The following is a 10,809-nucleotide window of genomic DNA, read 5'->3' as shown; positions in this document are numbered from 1 at the left end:
ATGTACTTTACACCACAATAGATTAGTTTTGTCGGTTGTAGAATTTGATATAAATTCAATTACAAAATATGTACTCTTTTGTGTCTGACTTCTTTCACACAACATCATGTTTTCAGATTCATTTGTGTTGCATGCATCAGTAGGTTACATTTAGGCTGTTCACAACTTTTGGTTATTATGAATAAAGCTACTATGAACATTTATGTACTAGTCTTTGTGAGAACATAGGTTTCATTTTTCCTGGGTAAGTATCTAAAAGTGAAATTGATGGGTTCTATTATATATTCAACTTTATAAGAAACTGTCAGATTGTTTGTCTAAAGTGGTTGCATCATTTTTTACTCTCACTGACACTTGCTGACACTTGGTATTATTACTCTTGTTAAAATAAGCAAAAGAAGTAAAAAGCTGAAGAATCTAAAAAAACAGCAACTCTTCTTGTATCTGTAGGAGGAGTGAGGACACAGGGAAAACTTCAAAATTGGAAAGACCAGCAGGGGAACACAGAGAATCACAGTTTACTAGAATAGACACCCACAAACAGAAACCTCCATATTCTGTTCTTCTTAACAAGGCCTGTCCTCAGGAGAAACTATTTTATCAGGCCTGAATCTGCTGGGGTTTAATCAGAGCCTTACCCACCAAGGGGAAGAGAAATGCCCAACTCCAGTTTTCCACGTGGAAAAGGAGAAATACCCAACTCCAACTTTTTCCACCCATCCTGTCTCACAGGGAGAGGGGAGAAAACTGAGAAGCACTGGTAAAGCTCATAGTTCAGGGGCACAGGCTCCCTAAAAGACTGAGAACTAATCACGGGAATATAGAAAACCACGTTGCCTTACTACCGTGTTATTAAAGGCCTATTTACCCTGTACATCATTTTACCCCATGTATCATGTCTACCTTTTAACAGAAAAATTATAAGATATCCAAAAAGGCAACAAGTGTGGTTTGAAGAGACTGACAAGCATCAGAACCAGAGTTAGATACATCAGAAATGTTGATATTTAACCAGGAATTAAAACAAATAATTACTAGTATGCCAAGAGCTTTAATGGATAAAGGAGACAACATGCAAGAACAGGTAAATAATGTAAGCAGAGAGATGGAGATTCTAAGAAAGAGTAAAAAGATGTACTAGAGATAAAAAATACTGTAACAGAAATGAAAAATGCCTTTCCTGGGCTTATTAGTAGACTGGACATTCCTGAGGAAATAATCTGTGAGCTTGAAGATATATGACAACAGAAACTCCCAAAACAGAAAGGCAAAGAGAGAAGAGACTGAAAAAACAGAACAGAATATCCAAGGACTGTAGGACAACTAAAAAAAGGTATACCATTTGTTTAATGCAAATACCAGATGGAGAAGAAAGAGAAAAGGAACAGAAGAAATACTGGAAGCAATAATGACTGAGAATTTCCTTAAATTAATGTCAGATGCGAAATCATAGATCCAGGAATCTCAGAGAACACTAAGCAGGATAATTGCCAAACAAAATCTGGGAATTTTATATTCAAATTTCAGAGAATCAAAGATTTTTTTAAATTTTTGAAAGAAGCCAGAGTAAAAACACCTTACCTAGAGAGGAGCAAAGGTAAGAATTGTATCCATCTCCCCGAAAACTATACAAGCAAGAAGAGAGTGGAGTGAGACATTTAAAGAGTTAAAGAAAAAAACCCATCAACCCTGAATTTTGTACTCTATAAAATTATTCCCAAAACTGAAAGAAAAATCAATAATTTCTCAGCAAAACAAAAATGAGGACATTTGCTGCAAATATACCTGCCTTGCAAGAAATGTTAAGAAAAGTTCTTTAGAGAGGAGAAAAATTATATAGGTCAGAAATTCGAATCGACATAAGGAAAGGAACAGCATGGGGGAATGCGTAAGTGAAAGTAAAATAAAAACTTACTTTATTCTTAATCTAACACAACAATTTGTTCAAAATAATATCAACAATGTATTCAATTTTATAGATATAGATATGTTTACATATAAGTAAAATGAATGACAGCAATGAGGCAAGTGAGGGAAGGGAAGAATTGAAATATCCTGTTATTACAAAGAATAACAGACAATAAATCGTGACAGAGCAACACCCTGTTTCAAAAACAAAAAGAAAAAAAAGAAATTGTACTATGGTGAAGTTGTGTAGTGTTTTTTTAAAGTGGGTTTGGATTTGTTGTGAATGTATATTGCACACTTTAAGACAACCACTAAAAGAGAAAAAAAAGAAGCATGGCGAAGCGTGGCTAATATGCTAAGAAAGGAGAGAAGATGGAATTACATAAAATACTAAATTAAAACAACAAAAGCCAGAAAAACTATGGAAGACAAAAACAAAAACAAAGAAAAATGGCAACAGATAGAAAACAGTAAAAATGTAGTAGATATTAATCCAACTATATTAATAATCACTTTAAGTGTCAATAGTCTAAATAAACCAATTAAATGGCAGAGATTGAAGAGTAGATTAAAAAAAAAGACCCAAATACACGTCTGCAAGAATTCCACTTTAAATACAAAGACATATATAGATTAAAAGTAAAAGAAGGAAGATAGATATACCATGCTAATACTAATTTAAAAAGTAAAAGTAGCTATATTAATTTCAGACAGAGCAGACTTCAGGGCAAGGAAAGTTATCAGGGATAAAGAGGGGCATTATATAATGATAAAGAGGTCAGTTCTCCAAGGAGATATAAAAACTTTAACATATATCACAACAGATTGTCAAAATATGTGAGACAAAAACTGATAGAACTGCGAGGAAAAATAGATGAATTCACTCTTGTACTTACAGATTTTAACACTCTGTCAGAAATGAACAGATCTAGCAGGCAGAAAATCAATAAGGACATAGTTTAACTCAACAGCCCCATCAGTCAACTGTATATAATTGACATCTATAGACTACTACATCCAACAACAACAGTTTACACATTTTTCTTAAATTCACATGGAACATTTATCAAGATAGATCAAATTCTGGGTCACTGAAAACACACCTTTAGAAATTTAGAATTACAGAAATTAAAAAATGTCTGCCCTCAGACCACAGTGGAATTAAACTAGAAATTGATAACAAAAAGGTAGCTGGGAAATCCCCAAATACTTGGAGATTAAACAACATGTTTCTAAATAACACGTGGTCAAAGAAAAAATTTCAAGAGAAGTTTAAAGATGTTTTGAACTAAATGAAAATAAAAATACAACTTATCAAAATTTGGGGAATGAAGTGAAAGCAGTGCTTAGAAGGAGATTTATAGCATTGAAAGCATATATTAGAAAAAGGAAAGATTCAATAATTGAAGTCTCCACCTTAGGAAACTAGGAAAAGAATAAAAAATTAAATCCAAAGTAAGCAGAAATAGTAAAAAATAAGCACAGAAATCAGTGAAATTTAAAACCAGGAAATCAACAGAGAAAAACCAGCAAAACCAGAAGCAAAAGGCCAGAAGCTGGTTTTTCTAAAAAGATCAATACAATTGATAAGCCTCTAGCCAGGCTAAGAAAAAAAGAAGGAATACACAAATATTAGTATCAAAAATGAAAGAAGAAACATCAGTACAGACCCCATAGACATTAAAATGATAATTGAAATGATGATAAAGAAATATTATGATCAACTCTATACTCACTAAATTGATAACCTAGATGAAATAGACCCATTTTTTGAAAGACACAAGTTTTCAAAACCCAAACATGAAGAAATAGACAATCTAAATTAAAGAAGTTAAATCAGTAATAATATTCTAAAAGAGAAATGACTCATCTGTCATGAACCTACCATGAAAGATGGGTTCACTGGTGAATTCTACCAAATATTTAAGAAGGAAATTACATCAATTTTCTGCAATCTCCTCCTAAGGAGAGAAACAGAGGGAATACTCTTTCTGTGAGACCAGCATTACCCTAAGACAAAAATCACACAGACATTACAAGAAAGGAAAACTGCAGACCAATACCTCTCATGAATTTATAAATGCAAAATTCCTTAACAAAATATTAGCAAATTGAATCCAATAATTTAAAAAAAGAAATATACAACATGACCAAGTGGAATTTATCCCATGTATGCAAGGCTGATTTAACATTTGAAAACCAATTAATGTAATTTATCACATCAAAAAGCAAAAGAAAAAATCACATAATCATATTCATAGGTGCAGAAAAAGCATTTGATAAAAATCTAATCCCCATTCATTACAAAAATTCTCAGCAAACTAGGAATAGAGTGGGAATTTCCTCAGCTTGGTAAAGAATAGCTACAAAAACCTATATCTAACATTATACTTAATGGTGACTAAGATTGGGAATAAGGCAAGCATGTCCTCTTTCATCAGTGCTTTTCAACATTGTACTAGTAGTCCTTGCTAATGCAATTAAACAAGAAAATGAAATAAATAAATGTTACAGAGATTGAGATTAAACAAGTAAAATTTTCTTTGAAGATAACATGATTTATTACATAAAAAATCTGAGAGTCAACAACAAAAACTCCTGGAACTAATAAATGATTATAGAAAGCTTGCAAAATACAAAGTTAATATACAAAAGTCAATTGCTTTCTTATATACCAGCAATGAACAAGATGAATTTGAAATTAAAAACATATATCAATTCTTTTCAACTTGATCTATAGGTTTATTGCAATCCCAATAAAAATCTCAGCAAGTTATTTTATGAATATCAGCAAACCGATTCTAAAGTTTATCTGGAGAGGCAAAAGACCCAGTCAACTCAATATTGCAGGAGAAGAACAAAGTTAAAGGATTGACACTACCCAATTTCAAGACTTACTATACAGCTATAGTATTCTAGATAGTGTGGTGTTGTTGAAAAAACAAATAAATAGACCAAAAGGCAAGAACAGAGAGTCCAGAAATGGCTGAAAACTCCCCAAATTTGGGGAGAGAAATGGACATCTAGATTTATAAGGTGCAAAAATCCCCAAATAGTTTGAACCAGAAAAGGAATACACTGAGACACAGTATAATTAAGTTGTCAAAAAGACAAAGATAGAGAAAATTTTGAAATCAGGAAGAAAAAATTGACTCACATCACATACAAGTAAAGTACCATAAGACTATCAGACAATTTCTGAGCAGAAACTTTGCAGGCCAAGACAGATTGGGATGATATATTCAAAATGCTGAAAGGGGGGAAAAAAAACTGTCAACCAAGAATGCTTTATCTGGCAAAGCTGTTCTTCAGAAATGAAAGAGAGATAAAGACTTTACCAAACAAATAAAAACTGGAGGCATTCAATACCACTAAACTTGACTTACAAGAAATAATAATGATTCCAGGTACAGTGGTTCATGCCTGTATCCCCAGCACATTGGGAGTCTGAGGTGGGAGGATCACTTGAGCTTGGGAGGTCGAGGCTACAATGAGCTGTGATTGTACCATTGCACTTCACATGGGCAACAGAGAAAGACTCCGTCTCAAAAATAATAGGAAAAAAATCGACTAGGTTTGGTGGCTCATGCCTGTAATCTCAGCACTTTGGGATGCTGAGGTGGGTGGATCACTTGAGGTTGGGAGTTTGAGACCAACCTGGCCAACATAGTGAAACCCCATCTCTACTAAAAATACAAAAAACTTTAGCCAGGGGTGGTGGCAGATGCCTATAATTCCAGCTACTCAGGAGACTGAGGGAAGAGAATTGCTTGAATCTGGGAGGCGGAGATTGCGGTGAGCCGAGATCATGCCACTGCATCCCAGCCTGGGCAACAGAGTGAGACTCTGTCTCAAAAAAAAAAGGAAAAAATAATAAAGGAAGTTCTTCAAGCTGAAAAGAAAAGGATGCTAATTAAAAATGTAAAAACGTAACTGTACAAAGCTCATTAGCAAAAAAATATAGTTAAATTCAGAATTCTGTAATTTGTAATTGTGTATAGACTACTTTCAACTCTAGTAAAAGAGTGAAAAGACAATGTATTTTTGAAACTACAATAATTTGTTAATGGATACATAATATTTAAAAATTTACATTGTAACGTCAATAAGTTGAAATGTGTGTGGAGGAGAAGTAAAGTATAGAATTTGTATATGCAAATGAAGTTGTATGACCTTAAAATTGGTTGTTATAACTATAATGTTTTATGTAGCCTCATGGTAACCACAATAAAAAAACCTGTAGTAGATACACAAAAGATTCGGAGAAAGAAATCAGAGCCTGTCACCACAAAAAGTAATCAAATTGTAAGGGAAGACAGCAAGAGAGAATGAAAGGAACAAAGGAATTACAAAACAGTCAGAAAACAATTAACAAAATGTCAATAGCAAATCCTTACCTATCAATAATTACTTTAAATATGAATGAATTAAATTCTTCAATCAAAAGACATAGAGTAGCTAGATGGATGAAAAAAAAAAAACAAGATCCAAGTACATGCTGCCCGCAAGAGACTCACTTTAGCTTTAAGAACATGCATAGGCTGAAAGGTGAAAAAAATAGAAAAAAAAAAATCCATGCAAATGGTAACCAAAAGAAAGCAGGGTGGCTATACTTACATTAGAAAAAAATAGCCTTTCAGTAAAAAACTGTCAACAGAGACAATAGATCATCACAGAATGTTAAATGGGTCAACTCATCAAGAATATATAACAATTATAACTATATCTGCACTAAACATAAGAGCACTTAACTATATAAAACAAATATTAAAATAACTGAAAGGAGAAATAAACAGCAATATAGTAATAGTAGAATACTTTAATACCCCACTCTCAACAATGGATAGATCAACCACATAGGAAAATCAATAAGCAAGCAGTGGATTTGAATACCATTGTATAATCAATGGACCTAACAGACACATATAGGACATTTTATCCAACAGCAACAGAGTATAACTTTTTCTCAAGTGCATATGGGACAGTCTCCAAGATAAATTATATGTTTCAAGAAGACTGAAATTATATCAAGTATCTTTTCTGACCACAAAGGTAGGAAACTAGAAATCAGTAACAAGAGGAAAATTAGAAAATTCACAAATCCATGGAAATGCAGCAACATGCTCCTGAACGACCAATAGGTCAAAAAGAAATCAAAAGGGAAATTAAAACTATTATGAGATAAACAAATTTGAAAACACAACAAACTAAAAGATATGGATGCAACAAAAGCAGTTCTAAAAGGAAAGTTTAGGCCGGGCGCGATAGCTCACACCTGTAATCTCAGCACTTTGGGAGACCAAGGCGGGTGGATCACCTGAGGTCGGGAGTTTGAGACCAGCCTGACCAATATGGTGAAACCCCATCTCTACTAAAAATACAAAATTAGCCGGGCATGGTGGTGCATGCCTGTAATCCCAGCTACTCGGGAGGCTGAGGCAGGAGAATCGCTTGAACCCGGGAGGCAGAGGCAGTGATGAGCCGAGATTACGCCATTGCATTCCAGCCTGGGCAACAAGAGCAAAACTCTGTCTCAAAAAAATAAATAAATAAAAAATAAAAAAGTCAAAAAAGGAAAGTTTATAGCTATAAATGCCCACATTTAAAAAGAAAGATATCAAATAAATAATCTAACCTTACACTTTAAGGAACTAGAAAAACAAGAACAAACCAAGCCCAAAGTTAGCAGAAGAAAGAAAATAATAAAGATTAGTGCTAAAATAAATAACATAAAAACAGAGAAACAATGAAAAAGAATAAAATGAAGAGTTAGTTTTAACAAAAATAAACAAAATTGATACACCTTTAGCTAGACTAACCAAAAAAAAGGATGACTCAAATAAATAAAAAGAAGAAAGAGGAGACATTACAAATGATACCACAGAAATACAAAAAAGACCACTATGAACAACTATATACCAATGAATTGTATAACCTAGAAGAAATGGATAAATTCTTAGAAACATATGAACTATGGATACTGAATCAGAATCATGAAAAAAAATAGAAAGCCTGAACAAACCAATAACAAATAAGAAGATTGAATTGGTAATCAAAAACCTCCCAACAGGCCAAAGCCCAGGAGCATAAGTCTTCACTGGTGAGTTCCACCAAAATTTAAAGAATACTTGATGCTAATTGTTCTTCAATTCTCTTAAAAAATTGAAGAGGAGGAAACAGTTCCATCCTCATTTTATGAGGCCAGCATTATCCCCATAACAAAGCTAGATAAAGACATTACAAGAAAAGAAAAGTACAGGTCAATATCCTTGATGAACACAGATGCAAAAAATTTTGTCAAAATACTAGCAACCAAATTCAACAGCACATTAGAAGAATCATACACCACGATCAAGTGAGATTTATCCCCGTAATGCAAGGATGCTTCAATATGCACAAATCAATAAATGTGATACACCATATTAACAAAATGATGAATAAAAAGCATGATTATCTCAATACATGCATAAAAAGCATTGACAATATTCAACATCTTTTTATGATAAAATCTCTCAACAAATTGATATAAAAATAATGCACCTTAACATAAAAAGACCATTTGTGTAAAACTCACAGATAATATTATATACTCAACTATGAAAAACTAAAAGCTTTTCCTTTAAGATCAGGAATAGGACAAGAGTGCTCACTCCCATCAATTCTATTCGACATAGTACTGGAAGTTCTAGCCAGAGAAATTAGGCAAGGAAAAGAAATAAAAGGCATCCAAATCAGAAAGGAAGAAGTAAAATTATTCTGTTTACAGATAACATGATTTTATATACAGGAAATCCTAAAGATCATACCAAACTTTAGTATCTAAAACTAAACTAAAATTAATAAATGAATTCAGTAAAGTTGCAGGATACAAAATCAATATACAAAATCAGTTGCATTTCTATACATTAATGACAAAAATATCTGAAAAAGATATAAAGAAAAGAATTCCATTTATAATAGCATCAAAACATAAAATACTTAAGAAAAAATTTAATTAAGGAAATGAGAGATATATGCACTGAAAACTATAATATATTGATGGAAGAAATTGATGAAGGCACAATTAAATGGAAAGATATCCCATGTTCATGGGTTGGAAGAATTAGTACTGTTAAAATGCCCATACTACCCAAAGTTTTCTATAGATTCATTAGAATCTCTATTAAAATTTCAATGGCATTTTTTTTGCAGAAATAGAAAAAACAATTTTAAAGTTCATGTGGAATCATGAAAGACCCTGAATAGCCAAAGAAATCTCGAGAAGGAATAAAACTGGAGGCATCATCACACTTCTTGCTTTCAAACTGTATTACAAAGCTATAGTAATAAAAGCAATATCTTACTGGCATAAAATCAGACACTCAAAATAATAAAAAATAAAGTTATTCCATATTTATCCTGGAATAAATCCTGTTCATATGCCAATAGAATAATAAAGAGCCCAGAAATAAACTTATGCATATATGGTCAAATAATATTTGATAAGGGTATCAAGAATAACAAAGGGAAAGGATGGTCTTTTCAACAAATGGTGTTGTGTTGAGAAAACTGTAATGTCCACGTGTAAAAAAGTGAAATTGGACCCCTATCTAATAACACTCACAAAATGTAACTCAAGATAGATTAAAGTCTTAAACATAAGACCTGCAACTATAAAACTCATAGACAAAAACATAGGAGAAAAGCTTCTTGACAATGATCTTGGCAGTGATTTTTTGGATATGATACGAAAAGCATGGGCAACAAAAGTAAAAATAAACGAGTGGAAATACATCAAACGAAAAGTTTCTGCACAGCAAAGGAAACAAGTAAAAGGCCACTTATAAAAGAAAATACCTGCAAACCATATATCCAGTAAGGCGTTAATATCTAAAATACATAAAGAACTCATACAACTCAGTAAAAAACAAAACAAAACAAAATAACAACAATACAAATGGCCAATAGGTATATGAAAAGGTGCTCAATATCACCGATCAACAGAGAAATGCAAATCGAAACCACAATGAGGTACGAGGTACTACCTCACTTCTATTAATATGGCTACTATTAAAAAAGACAAGAGATACAAGTGTTGATGAAGATGTGGAGAAGAGAACCTTGTGCACTGTTGGTGGGAATGTAAACTGGTATAGCCATTATGAAAATAGTATAGAGGTTTCTCAAAAAATTAATAATAGAACTGTCACTGGTCAAGCAATCCCACTCATGGAAATATGTCCAAAGAAAATGAAATTTGTATGTCAAATATAGATATCTGCACTCCCATGTTCATTGCAGAATTATTCACAACAGTCAAGACAGGGAAACAACCTAAGTGTCTGTTGAGAGATGAATGAATTTTATACATACATGATGAAATGTTATTTAGTTATGAAAAGGCATAAAATCCTATCGTTTGGGGGAAATGAGAAGATGTGGTCAAAGCATACAAATGTTCAGTTATAAGATGAATAAATTTTATATTCTGGCAGAATATTTTATGCCAGGACTATAGTCACCTGTTTTAGATGACTATAGTTAACAATAGTGTATTGTATATTTGAAAATTTCTGAGTGTTGTAGATTTCAAATGTCACTACACAAACAAAAAATCATAATTCTGTGAAGATAGATGTGTTAACCTGATTGTGGTAATTATCTCACATCATATGTCTATGTCAAATCACCACATTATACACCTTAAATATATACAATATTATTTGTCAGTTACACCTCAATAAACTGGGTTAAAAAAACAAAAAACAAAAAAGCTAGTTACTTGTAAACCAGCAAGCACCATGACCTCATCTAGGGCAAATTAGGTACCTCTGCAGTCAGGTGATGCTGTCTTGCAATAGGGTCCTTTGGCTGTTTCTGGAACCATAAGTTTACCAGTAGATGTGATGATGGGTTGTCCTT

General features: G+C 32.7%; 1 protein-coding gene across 2 annotated transcripts in view; it reads left to right on the top strand.

The window, feature by feature from the left end:
* Positions 1 to 10,809, top strand: part of FTCDNL1 (formiminotransferase cyclodeaminase N-terminal like) — a 217,607-nt gene that overhangs the window by 187,264 nt on the left and 19,534 nt on the right. The window lies entirely within an intron of this gene.

This window comes from Symphalangus syndactylus, chromosome 8, assembly GCF_028878055.3.
Source record: "Symphalangus syndactylus isolate Jambi chromosome 8, NHGRI_mSymSyn1-v2.1_pri, whole genome shotgun sequence".
Lineage (NCBI taxonomy): Eukaryota > Metazoa > Chordata > Mammalia > Primates > Hylobatidae > Symphalangus > Symphalangus syndactylus.
The sequence above is the reverse complement of the archived record's forward strand: the minus strand, read 5'-3'. Positions and strand labels throughout refer to the sequence as shown.